This window comes from Neltuma alba, unplaced genomic scaffold, assembly GCF_004799145.2.
Source record: "Neltuma alba isolate B1F8T4 unplaced genomic scaffold, ASM479914v2 tig00012634_pilon, whole genome shotgun sequence".
Lineage (NCBI taxonomy): Eukaryota > Viridiplantae > Streptophyta > Magnoliopsida > Fabales > Fabaceae > Neltuma > Neltuma alba.
The window spans coordinates 10,381-23,248 of record NW_021637073.1 but is presented as its reverse complement, the minus strand read 5'-3'; the positions used below and the strand labels follow the sequence as shown (position 1 = coordinate 23,248).

At 35.6% G+C, this 12,868-nt stretch overlaps 1 pseudogene; it reads left to right on the top strand.

Moving 5' to 3' along the window:
• Window positions 1-2,022: 2,022 nt before the first annotated feature.
• LOC114729427 (putative tRNA (cytidine(32)/guanosine(34)-2'-O)-methyltransferase) lies at window positions 2,023-5,809 on the top strand (annotated as a pseudogene).
• The last annotated feature ends 7,059 nt before the right edge of the window (window positions 5,810-12,868 follow it).

Here is a 12,868-nt window from a genome sequence, read left to right as displayed (position 1 = left end):
GTCTCTCACTTTTAGTCACCAATCTTACGGCCTCATCACTGTCAATTGAAGGCAAGGCCGTCGGAGAAGAGAACGACCGTCGACCAGTCTCTCACTCTCACAGTCGTCGCCGCTAGCCTCAGCCCGTAACACTCCGATTACATTGTGATTCTACATTTCTACTCTGTGCTTTCCTCCTTTTGTAAGCTTCGATTACTGATGCTGTTGTTGCTATGTGGATTGCAAATCTGTGACTGTGGCTTCTGGGAGTCTTTCTTTCGTTTGTCTTGTGACTGATTCGGTCATCAAGATGATTCAAGCACCTGAAATCTATATGCATTTTAATCATATTTGTGATTCTGTCTGAGCTACTAGAAATCTAAACTCAGAATTAGAGTTTTTTTTCCCCTTATTGTTGGAGAACAAGAAAGAGAATTGGTAGAACAGTTAAGTAGCATTAGACTTGTCAAAACGGGGACTGGAATCGGCTATGTGAAAAATGGTTTGTCACTGCCATCAAACCCCATCTCATTCGCCTTTACCTTTTCAATTATTTCACTTCATCCACCTTAATTTCATTTCTTTTCTAAATATATACTGTTAACATTATTTTAAAACGACAAAAAGAAGGATTAAAATAGTTAAGGGCGGTTTAACTCTTGTTCCTTTTCCTTTTCCGTATATAAGGAAAGGTCATCAATCAAACACTTCCCGTGACCCAGCTAACCCGCTTGTTTATTCCCAGCCCATTTATTAAATGGTTTCAATGTTTCATCGGGTCAAAGTTCATGAACTAGATCACATCTCAATCAAAACTACAGGGACTGAGTTGCACTGAGTTAAAGTCCAGGAGCTAAGTACAAATAAGTCGAAAATATATTAATATTCTCATAAATAAATGTCCATGTGCCTCTATTTTTGCTTTTGTTTTCAAGCTGGCTGGACCTATTGATGAAGGGAGTCGCCTCTCCGTTTCAAATGAACTGTACCTCACAATTCACAAACGAGCTAAATTTTATCTCTCTTTCATCCACTTCCTTTTTTATCTTTTATTTTCATCAAACTAACTCTGATTGCCCTGAATATTTGGCAGGTTCTTCGAACACTAATATTGATATTATTCTTGGTGAAAGGAGTTCTCTTTAGATACAAAATTGAGAAGTCAGTGAATTAAAATCATGGACAAGGCTTCAAGGGCTAAGAGGGTATGATTGATATCTTTCTCTGATTATGTCTCTTACTTTGTTGCTTCTCTATATTCAGCTGGATATTTTCCTCTTCTTTTTACAAGATATCTACTACCAGAAAGCAAAAGAAGAAGGTTGGCGTGCTCGAAGTGCCTTCAAACTTCTTCAAATAGATGAGGAATTCAACATATTTGAAGGTGCGTTCCTTGTCAGTGAAATTTAGAGTAACCTGCCACAATGACTTTTTTTAGCTTGGTTTTCTTGACATTTTGGAGAAAGAAATGAATTCATTGGCTTGATCAGAAGGATTGCCCTCTGTTTTGTATTTGAGGTTGAGAATGTGATTAGTGTTAGACAGAATTAGAGATTAGGAACTTAACAGGCTTGAGTCCACAGCTTTTACTATAAAGCTTGGGCTTTAGAGTCTTAAAATTATCTGGAAGGTTTAGTGAGTTTTATAGTTCACAATTTAACAGCACAGCATGAACACACTTGTGTGCATGTGTATCTGTACAGCTATATCTATGTGCCCAAATTCCCTCTCTTGGCTTCCAGTTACAATTTCTTTTGCAGGAGTGAAACGGGTGGTAGATTTATGCTCTGCCCCTGGTAGCTGGAGTCAGGTACTAGTGATTAGAAATATTATAATGTTGAGTGTAAGAGTGATGTGGAATAATACACAAGTAATAGTGGTAGCAATACACTTCTGGTTTTCCTTTTTTCCCTTTATGCTAAAAGAACATTGTTGTTAGATGGTGAACAAAGAATACAACCAAAAGAGCCAGATTTCCTAGATCAACATGCTAGTTTAAGGGAAAAAGCATTGATTGATCTAAAACAAAAGATTTTCTAAATCATGTTTGATTGGGTATGTTGAGATGAATGTGTAGTCATATAAGAAAAGATAAGTTTTGAAACAAAGATATCAGAGCAAAAGTAGGTGTGACGCCTATCGAAGAGAAAACGGTTGAACATTGTTTGAGGTTGTTTAGACATGTGCAAAGAAGGCTATTGGAGATTGTGGTGAGAAGGATAGATCACACAGTTTGTAGTCCTATAAAAAATGGTAGATGAAGACTGAAGAGAACCATCAATGAGGTCATTAAATGAGATCTTCTAGTTAACAACATATTTAAAGACTTAGTTGTTGATAGAGCACAATGACGTCATGTGAACTATATAGCCCACCCCACCTGGTGGAATAAGACTTATTGTTGTTTGTTTGTTGTCTATTATTAAGAAGGTTAATACTTACTGGACTGCTTCTTGCAGGGTTTAACAATTGTTGCTCATCTACTCAAGAAGGGAGGCAAGTTTATTGCAAAAATATTTAAAGGAAAAGACACAAGCCTCCTATAGTGTCAGGTTTAATTTGATATTGACTTAGTCATGTTTTGCATTTATTTCTTCCAGTCTAACCTATCTGGATAGTTTTTGTGAAGTCCATGTGAAGCTGACAATAGATGTTGTTTTGCGAGACTTATGATAGACACTGAGAAGTGAGAATGAAGAATAATAATATTTGGAAAGAGTATAAGCAGTCCAGTGACATGAGATTTATGACCCTGAAAGTTAGGTCGCCCTGTTTTATAGATGCAGATTTAGTAAAACTCACCAACATCAATCCAACCAGAATTCTTTAGGTAAATGGTGATCTGACTAGATGATGAATAATCAATATGGTTGTACTTTGTTAGAAATGGAAATGCTTGGAATTACTTTATTGAGAATCAGAAAAGCCCACTAATAAAATTGGATTGAATTTTTAAATTGATTCCTTGACTAATAGAAAGCTCCAAGAATATGCCGAGTGAATGGAGAAAAAGTACTTCAGTTCCTATTTACAAGAATAAAAGAGATATCCAAAACTGTGTAAGCTATAGAGGAAAAACCTTATGAGCCATACAATGAAGTTGTGGGAAAAAGTGATTGAATATAGGTTGAGGGTTGGAGACTTCTATGTTCGAAGAACCAATTTGGAGTTATGCTGGGAAGATCCACAATTGAAGCAATTTATTTACTAAAGGGGTTAATGGAAATATATAAGAGTAAAGGAAGGGATTTACATATGGTTTTTATTGACTTGGAAAAAGCTTATGATTGTGTGCCAAGAGAAATACTTTGGATGAAAAGAAAGGTGTATGAGTTGCTTATATCAAAGTCATACAAGATATGTATGAGGGGGTAACTAATAGTATAAGAACGCCTGGAGGTGAGACAAAGGATTTTTCTATTAAGATTGGCCTGTATCAGGGATCTTCTTTAAGTTCTTACTTGTTTAATATTGTTCTAGATATTCTAAGTGAACTTATTCAAGAAAAAATCCCTAAGTACATGCTTTTTGCAGATGATATAGTTCTCATGATTGAATCAAGAGAAGAGATTAACTCTAGATTGGAATTATGGAGAAGGACTTTGGAGTCGAAAGATTTTCGCTTGAGCAGGAGGAAAATAGAATATATGCATTATTATTTTAGGGGGAGGCAATACAATGATGATTTGGAGATAAAGATAAGAGATCAAATCATTCCTCAACTGTCAAAGTTTAAATATTTAGGATCCATGGTATATAAGGATGGTGAAATTGATGGAGACGTTTCTTGTAGAATCCAAGTTGGCTGGTTAAAATAGAGAAAGGCTACTATAGTTATTTGCGATAAGAAGATACTTGAGAAGCTTAAGGGAAAATTTTATCAGATTGCTATAAGACCAGCTATGTTGTATGGTAGTGAATATTTGGCGATAAAGGGAAAACAAGAACATAAAGTTGGAGCAGTAGAAATGAGAATGTTAAGATAGATGTGTGGTCATAAAAGAAAAGATTAGGTTTGAAATGAAAATATCAAAACAAGAGGAGGTGTGGCATCTATTAAAGAGAAAATGGTTGAACAATATTTGAGGTGGTTTGGGTATGTGCAGAGAAGGCCATTAGAGGCCTCGGTAAGAAAGGTAGATCAGACAGTATGGAGCCCTACAAAAAGGGGCAGAGGAAAACCGAGAAAAACGCTCAATAAGGTCATTGAAGATGACCTAATCACCAATATATCCAAAGACTTAGTTGTTAATAGAGCATAATAGTATTGTGCGATTCATGTAGCCGACCCCACGTAGTGGGATAAGACTTGTTGTTGTTGTTGTTGATTCTGTGACTAATAGAAATTCTTTGATACAGTTAAAAGAACCTACTCATACAAGTATTTGAAATTGCAGCCATCCTTGTGACATTATGGTGCAGTTCTAGTTGCTGCTGTGAATAGCAATTGTTTTTTGAATTGTCCTAGAATCTTCTTCCATTGCATAATTGTGTTTTTAACCGTAGTTTCAATGATTTATTATTTTTAGTGTCTTCCTAGATTTATGATTACATTCCCTATGCTTCTTTGATATATTTATTTGTTTGTGTGTTTGCGGCTGAAGTTATTTTTCCCTGTAGTGACTTTTGCAAAACCAAAAAGTAGTTGAAATTCTAGCATAGGTAAATTCTAGTTTCCCTTGTCTTGCTATTTTAAGCTTTTAACTTTTGATATGGGTTTCTTTGTTTTATTTATTTATTTTTTCCCCTAGAAGGAATCACTTAGGAGTTGAGAGCCATGCCTTTTATGTATGGAAATTGTGTATGTAAACTTCTGATTATTTAGGTAGAAAACCTATTTAGCTTCCCCGTCTTCATACCACTTCTCTTAATTTATCACCTGCACATGTGCCTTCAAACATCCAGCATTACCGATGCTAATTTTCATTCAGATGGTAGGAAGGTATAATTGTCACTATTTGTGCTAATTCTTAATTTTTCCCCCTCCAGAGGCATTTGCAGTTTGCGAAAACTATTCCCCTCCTGAAGGATTCAGTCCCAAAGATTTGCATCGCCTGCTAGAGAAGGTTGGAAGTCCCTCAGCAGTGGATGGATATTGGTAAGGCTTTTATATTAAGTAATTCTGCTTCTAAAATTCATTCCCACTCTAGTATGCTCAAGCATCATAATCTGAGAAATTATTACCTTGCCTTTTTCACAAAGGAAACTTTAGTTGGTCCTTGACAAAAGGGTCAACTTTCAATTTGGTCATTCACATATAATTGTCACCTCCCTATTTCCTTTGCATCTATTGCTTAACGTCAAATTTAATAATCAGCTGACTTGGCTGTTATTGGATGGTACATTTGGCATGACTAATGGATGGCAAATAACATCCTCTCAACAACCTAATCTATTAGATTTGGTGTTAAATATTGGGTAAAACTGAATCATAATGGAAGGGAATTGTAAGAATTTGAATTTCATCCATGGGGACTAAAATAAAAGTTCTCCTACCTGTGAGGGACCATAATAGGCTTTCTTCTTCTCTATATAAAGACTAGAGTCTTTAGTTGATCTCATGTAACCGTGAAACGCATGCTTGCGTGCAGATTGTAGTAGTGGGTTGTTGGAAGGACCAAACAAGGTTTATATTCCGTTTTTAGCTTGCGGGGACCTGAGTGGGTATGATTCTGATCGCTCATATCCACTCCCTAAAGTTACTGAGGGAACATATCAGAGTTTGGAACCTGTACAGCCACCTGTTGCCCCTCCTTACAAGAGAGCCCTTGAGTTGAAAAAGGCCTCTGGGAATCCGACACTTGAAGATCTTTCCTTGGATTCTTGGTAATATGCCTTGCACTTCTTGATCGTAATGCTGTTGGGAATATTCTTGGAAACACTTTCTTCTTCTTCTTGTTTTTTTTTTTTTTGGGGAGGGGGGTTTGGTTTCTTAGGTAAATCTAATTCGCATATGATGTGATATGTTCTTATTCATGCTTAGTTTCTGTTTGTAACAAATTTCAGTTCCTCTTTGATTTTTTTGTATTTTCTACTTGCATCATTTTTGCCTTACCTGGTGCCAATTGTAGAAGAATACAAATGCAAATTCTTCAGAGATGATAGTCCAAGATTGTAACTACTCACTATTTTTGGTCTAGAAATTAAATTTTGGAAAATAATTTTTTTAGAATGTTAGATTGAAGCTCTTGTGTAATTAGGAGTAGATATATTTATGATATATAATAGACAGATAGAACTCTGCATTGCAAGAAGTTCATCTCACAGTAAGCTGCACTAAAGCTTGGAATCTCATAATAGATTGTACAATTGACAATTTGTAGATATAAAGAATTAACTTGGGTTGTGCAGAGTTCTCTAGACAGAAACAAGACAAAAGGGCTTGAGATCACTGTGAAAGAAAAAATGGTAGGGCTGCATCAGTCCTTTTGTTTTGCTTTAAGTGGTGGCAAAGTTATGAGAGCACCCGGAATAGAGCATTGGATAAGCATGAAGACAAGACTTATCTTGCCAGATACGCTGTGCACTAGTTTGGCTTTCAAGGACTCTCCTGTTATAAATATATTGATAATAGAGAATCGATTAAACAGTTGATCAGGACGCTTGTTTTACCCTCATTGATCAAGAGACTAAACCACAATAAAAGGAGAACTTTAACCAAAATTTTAGAAAGTTTAAACCAATTTTTATTTTTGGGTCGAGCTAAACCTTATAACAAAACAAAACAAAGTCCATGACAGCTAAATTTAAGCCCGAACTCTACCCAATTGAGTTTCTCTTGTACTACTTTTTTGCCAGACAATAGGTATATGAACGAAAACCACCACACTACATAGATGCAATTTTTCTTGGACCCCATAAATGATGAAAAGGAATAACAATCGTTACATTATCATAATAAATGATGGAAAAAAGGATTCTTGAGACTTACTGTGGAAGTGCTCAGCCTTTTCTATATATATAAAGTACATAGTGGATAAATTGGTTTCCAAAAAATGAACATGAGCTTTAGACTAAGGAAATTAACATCTCCATGTGGTGCAGGATTAGCAGCAAGCAGCAGGAGCTTTTGCGCTCAAATTATCACCCCATAAAATTGAAGGTCTACATAAGAAAGGTCACAGTTCAAATAGCAAGGAATTGAGCCATTTCAATTCAGCTGCACCATCTGCAAGTGCTTTGTACTCTGACTTTGTACTAGACTTGGAACCAACTCTTTTCTTTTGGGAAGACCAAGACATGCTTGTGCCTCCAAAGATAAATACATAAACCAGCCATTAAGACTTCCTATCATCAAGTTCTGTTGCCCAATCTGCATCAGTATATGCATGCAATTGAAGAGAAGTAAATGGTTTCAAATGCAACTCAACATGAAATGGTCCCTTGAGATATCTCAACATGCATTTAACAATCTCAAAATGAGTGGCTAGTGATTGACACAAAAATTGATTGAGTTTATTTGCTAAATAAGCTATATCAGGTGGTGTACTGTAAAGACCCTAGATCTGACAATAATTATCCTTCGATCGATGAGAATTGTCTACCAGTGAATGACTGTTGATGTAGGTTAAGGGGCCAATCAAGCATGTCAAATTTCTTTAGCACATCCATTGTATACTTTCCTTCTTTTACATAGATTCCTGAGAAATGCCAAAAATTCTCAATTCCCATAGCATGTATTATTACATGTGGTGGAAATTTAATGTATTAAAATAAAATATACTCCTTTCAATGTTTTTTACAACAGCATGACAATTAAATCATATGATTTAAAAAAATAGTTAAAATTAATTAAAAGTAATAAATATGTAAGAAAAGAACTTTTTTCCCCCCAAACATGCCCTTATTTATAAGAGGCAAGTAAGAGGGGGAAAAAAGTATGAGAGAATGCAGTAAAATTTTTAATTACTAAATGCATAAAATTAATTAGGGCCAAAAATAGTAAAAACACATTGAGACAACTGTAAATGAGATCTTATAAAAGGACTAAAACGTTTCAAATTTTAGACTCTTGTGGGGAAAAAAACAGAGGGAGTAACAAATAAAAAAATATACAAACACTACAACAAAATGTGTTATTTACCTCCCTCTTTTATGTCTGTTTTCAAAAACAGAAGAGACTTTATGTCTGTTTTAAACAAAACAGACGTGAATTCACGTCTGTTTCCAAGTAAAAGAGACGTGAAGGAGCTTCATTTTTTAAAAAAATTTGCCTGCAATAGCTCGCATCAGTAGTTATCATATCTGTAAGTACCGCGAAGAACCTCCAGCTCGTAGCAATCTCGCGCCCAACTTTCATTTTCGGTCTCTCCCTCTCATTTTCCTCTTGTCCGTGAAGTAGCCGTGAGCTACTCAAAGTATTTCGGTCTCTCCTTCTGATTTCAACTCTTCAAGGCCGTAGCCCTCCCTCCATTGCGTCGCGCGTTCTACAGTAGCCGTGTTGCAGCAGCTCGCCGTTGAAGCCGTGAAGATCTGCATGTACAGCGAAGAACCTCCAGCTCGCAGCTATCTCGCGTGCAACTTTCATTTTCGGTCTCTCCCTCTCATTTTCCTCTTCTCCGTGAAGTAGCCATGAGCTACTCAAAGTATTTCGGTCTCTCCTTCTGATTTCAGCTCTTCAAGCTAGGCCGTAGCTCTCCCTCCATTGCGTCGCGCGTCATGTTGCAGCAGCTCGCCGTTGAAGCCGTGAAGCTCACACGCACTATAGGCCATTGATTCGAAGGCATGCCCAAATAGTGAAGGTAAGTTTATTCAAGCCCGAACAGTGCATTGTGGGTTTAGTGTGTTGTACGTGGGTATGAGTAGCTTGAGGAGTTTTGAATTGGTTTATGAGGTTGCTGTTTAAATTGTTACTGAAGAATTGTGTTTAGATAGTTTTAAATTTGTATATGTTGATTGGGTAGAAATTTTAAAGATTTCAAGCCTTGTTAATCTTGTTAGAAAAATAATGCATACAAGGTGTTTGTCAAAATGCCTAAGAGGGATTGCATTAGATAGTTTGCTATATGTATTGAATTTAGATTAAGGATTGGGTATACATTAAATGATTAATGAAAAAATTGCATTTAGATAAGTTAAAATTTGTTTACATTGATTGGGTAATAGATTTGAAGTTTGAAATCATTTGCTTGGAATTGGCATGATTTATGTTGTAATTGGAATGAATTGGATTCAATTGATATCATTAGTTTTGAATTTGGTTAATGTTTATTGGGACTATGCTAAATGGAATTAAATTGTTTATAATTCCTTAGGTAGTAACGGAATGGATCATAGTTGGATGAATGCTTTAAGAACAAGTGATGAATATGAGAACGGAGTAGAACGATTTATTGAATTTGCTAAACAGAATGCTCCTAGCAATAATGGAATGTATTTTTGTCTCTGTGTCAAGTGTTTAAATGAGAGGCGACTAAGTGTTGATGATATTAGAGATCACCTGCTTTGTGATGGTATAAATCTTCGATATACAAGATGGATATGGCATGGTGAAGTAGGAACAAGTTCAATACTCGAAGAAGAGGAAGTTATGGATGATGTAAATGATAGAGTGAGTGATATGATTCGTGATGTAGGGGTAGAGTTCTTTGTGCGATCATATGCAAATGATAACTTGAAGAGTGATGCAGAGATGCCTTTGTAGCCTGGGTGTTCTAAGTATACACGATTGACAGCTGTATTGAAATTGTTCAGTTTAAAAGCAAATAATGGGTGGACTGACAAAAGTTTCACAGAGTTGCTTCAATTGATTAGTGATATGCTTCCAATTGATAACGTTCTTCCAAATCGTGTGTATGAGGCAAAGAAAATCTTGTCTCGGATGGGTATGGGCTATGAAAAGATACACGCTTGTCCTAATGACTGTGTATTATATAGAAAAGAGTATGCTGGTCTACGTGAGTGCCCAAAATGTAAAACTTCACGATACAAGGTGAAAAAGAACATGGACTGTGCTGGTAACTATGATGGTGATGAGACAAGTAAAGGGCAACCTTTGAAGGTGTTACGGTATCTTCCGATAATACCATGATTTAAGCGCTTATTTGCTAATGCAATAGAAGCGAAGAAGTTAAGATGGCATTTTGATGAGAGAATATCAGATGGAAGATATCTTCGGCACCCTGCTGATTCTCCTCAATGGTAGAAAATAGATGAAATGTTTCCGGAATTTGGTCTTGAACCAAGAAATCTTCGCCTTGGGCTTTGTACAGATGGAATCAACCCTTACGGTACTCTTAATAGCACACATAGTGCATGGCCAGTACTGTTGGTGATTTACAACCTACCTCCCTGGTTATGTATGAAGTGCAAGTACATGATGCTTTCTATGATGATTTCAGGGCCGAAACAACCAGGAAACAATATCGATATCTACTTGGCACCTTTAATTGAAGATTTGAAGATGTTGTGGGAAGAAGGCGTGGATGTGTTTGATGCATATAAGCAGGAGTCCTTTAAGTTGCGTGCCATGATCTTTACAATGATAAATGACTTTCCTACATATGGAAATCTATCAGGATACAGCGTGAAGGGGCATAAAGCAGGTGCTGATGTGCCATTCCCGACTGCTGAAGTTGTGAAGTTAGGTTAGGCAATTGGAACTTTCATTATTTGGCCTAGACACCTTGTTGATGAGGAGATAATACCTGTGATAGTAAGAAAATGTTATTCTATATTGTGTGCATTTTTTTTAACATAATACTTATAATACTTATTATGTTTATTTGATGTTTCATTAGGACCAGAAAGATGTTAATAGATATCCCTGCTTGGCACAATTATATGAGGAATGTAAAACAATTAACAAGGTCGACATAAAGATGCCTGTAGGGATTGTGGGTGAAGAAAAATCATATTTCTTTGGACTTGACAACAAAGATATCAGGGATTTCTTATCCTTGAAGGAGTTGGACATAGCATGGGTTCAATTAGCAATCATGTAAGTTTACTTTTTCATTTCTAACTTAAATTTCTAATTTCTTACTTTCACATACTAATAATTATCTTATTTCAATTCAATGATATCTTCTTCCATAACAAATGCATGTCATCAATGGAGAAAAGAAATTTGTATGGATATTTATGCCTTGCAAGTGTCCAGAAGAAGTACAACCCACTAGATAGGAGAATCAGATATGTGGGCAATACAATTGGAGACACTCAATTACCTTGTTATTTGGCACCAATTATTGAAGGGCAAGTAGCTTAATTATATTTATTTATACATGCTTAAATTGTTAAGAATTATTGTGATATCCAGTAATGTATAAGTCTTACTCTATGATGCAGTTGTCATTGGAGTTTGTGTGTTTCTTGTCCCATTGACAATGTCATCTACTGGTTTGATCCCTTAGGTCGTCGTCCAAGCAGTGAGATGAGGGGCGTTTTCAACACGTAAGTACCTTAATGTGGATCAATAATTTTGTTTTCAATATAAATTATTTAACTTGTGCTTTCATTTGCTTATAGGGCTTTAAAGACTTATTATATAACCGGTGGGAAGCGTTCCGACAAAAATGGCTCAACAACTTGGGTATATCCTAGTGTGAGTACTTTAAATTGAAGTTCTTTCATTGATGGCAGTTATTTTATATATGAATTTGGATTATCATTTCCTTGTGAGTTGCAATGTGCTAAGCAACAAAGGCCAACAAAGTGCGGATATTACATTATCCGTTATATGTTTGAGATTATTGAGAGCGGATGTACTACAAAATTTGATGAGGTAAGTAAATATAATTTTAGTTTTGTAATAGTTGAATTTTTAAATTGAATTGTTACTTATTTTATTTTCTTCCTATGTTTAAATTTGTTCATTTGTCAATTTACAGATTTTTGATAATGATTGTTCATATACTATTGATGACATTAACTTCATCCAAGACCTTTTGGCACAGCAACTGCTTCAAGAATTATGGTCCAGGGATTGATCAAGTTTATGTTTAGAGACAATAGGATTAATATTGACTTTTGTAATTTGTTCTTCTTTTTTGACTAGTTAGTTAATTAATGTGTCTATATAGATGAAGTTATGATGTTGATATGTCTTGGCTAAAAATATTGACTGGTTCATACTATTTCAACTTGCTGGAAAGTGGCTATTATGGCTATTGTGGCTGTAGGGGAAGTAGTATATACGAAATGAATCTTTTTTTTTTTTTAAAACAGAGGACATTAACGCCTGTTTAGACAAAACAGACATGAATTCACGTCTGTTTATAATAATTCACATCTGTTTTAAAAGAAACAGACGTGAATACTACAACTTTTCTCATCTGTTCAGAACAGAAGTAAAAAGGGGGTACTTTTTATGTCCCTCCTTTTCATGTCCCCTGCAAAACAGACGTAAAAAGCCATGCAAAACAGAAGTAAAAAGTCTTCATTGTAGTAGTGAAATACACAGGGGGCACGAAAAACCTAAGGATTAGCTTAGCCAATCCAAAATGTCGTAAAGGCAGGCTTTTTTTGGGCAGGCAAAAATGGGCAAATTTTCAGCTGCCACAGGAAGGTCCATTGATTGCGGGTTACTTCCTCAGCTCTGATAAGAAATCCTAAAACAAGGTTTTACATCATTTCTCAGTTCTTGAGTCATTCTTGGCCACCCTATGCCTAACTGTAGCCATCCAACTTTCAAGGTTGGATGACAATAAATAAATATTACTCCTCCGATCCTTAATATAAGACCCATTTAACTAATTTGATTAGATTAAGGAAGTTAGGTAAGTTAGTTAATTATTAAAAAAAATGACATGTTGTTCCTAAAAAACCATAATTATCTTTCTTAATACCCCCTCTCTCTTCTACTTGATTATGGTTGAAGGAGTATCCATATTGGTAATTTAGAGAAAACTGATAAATATGAGAAATGGGTCTTATATTTATGACCAAA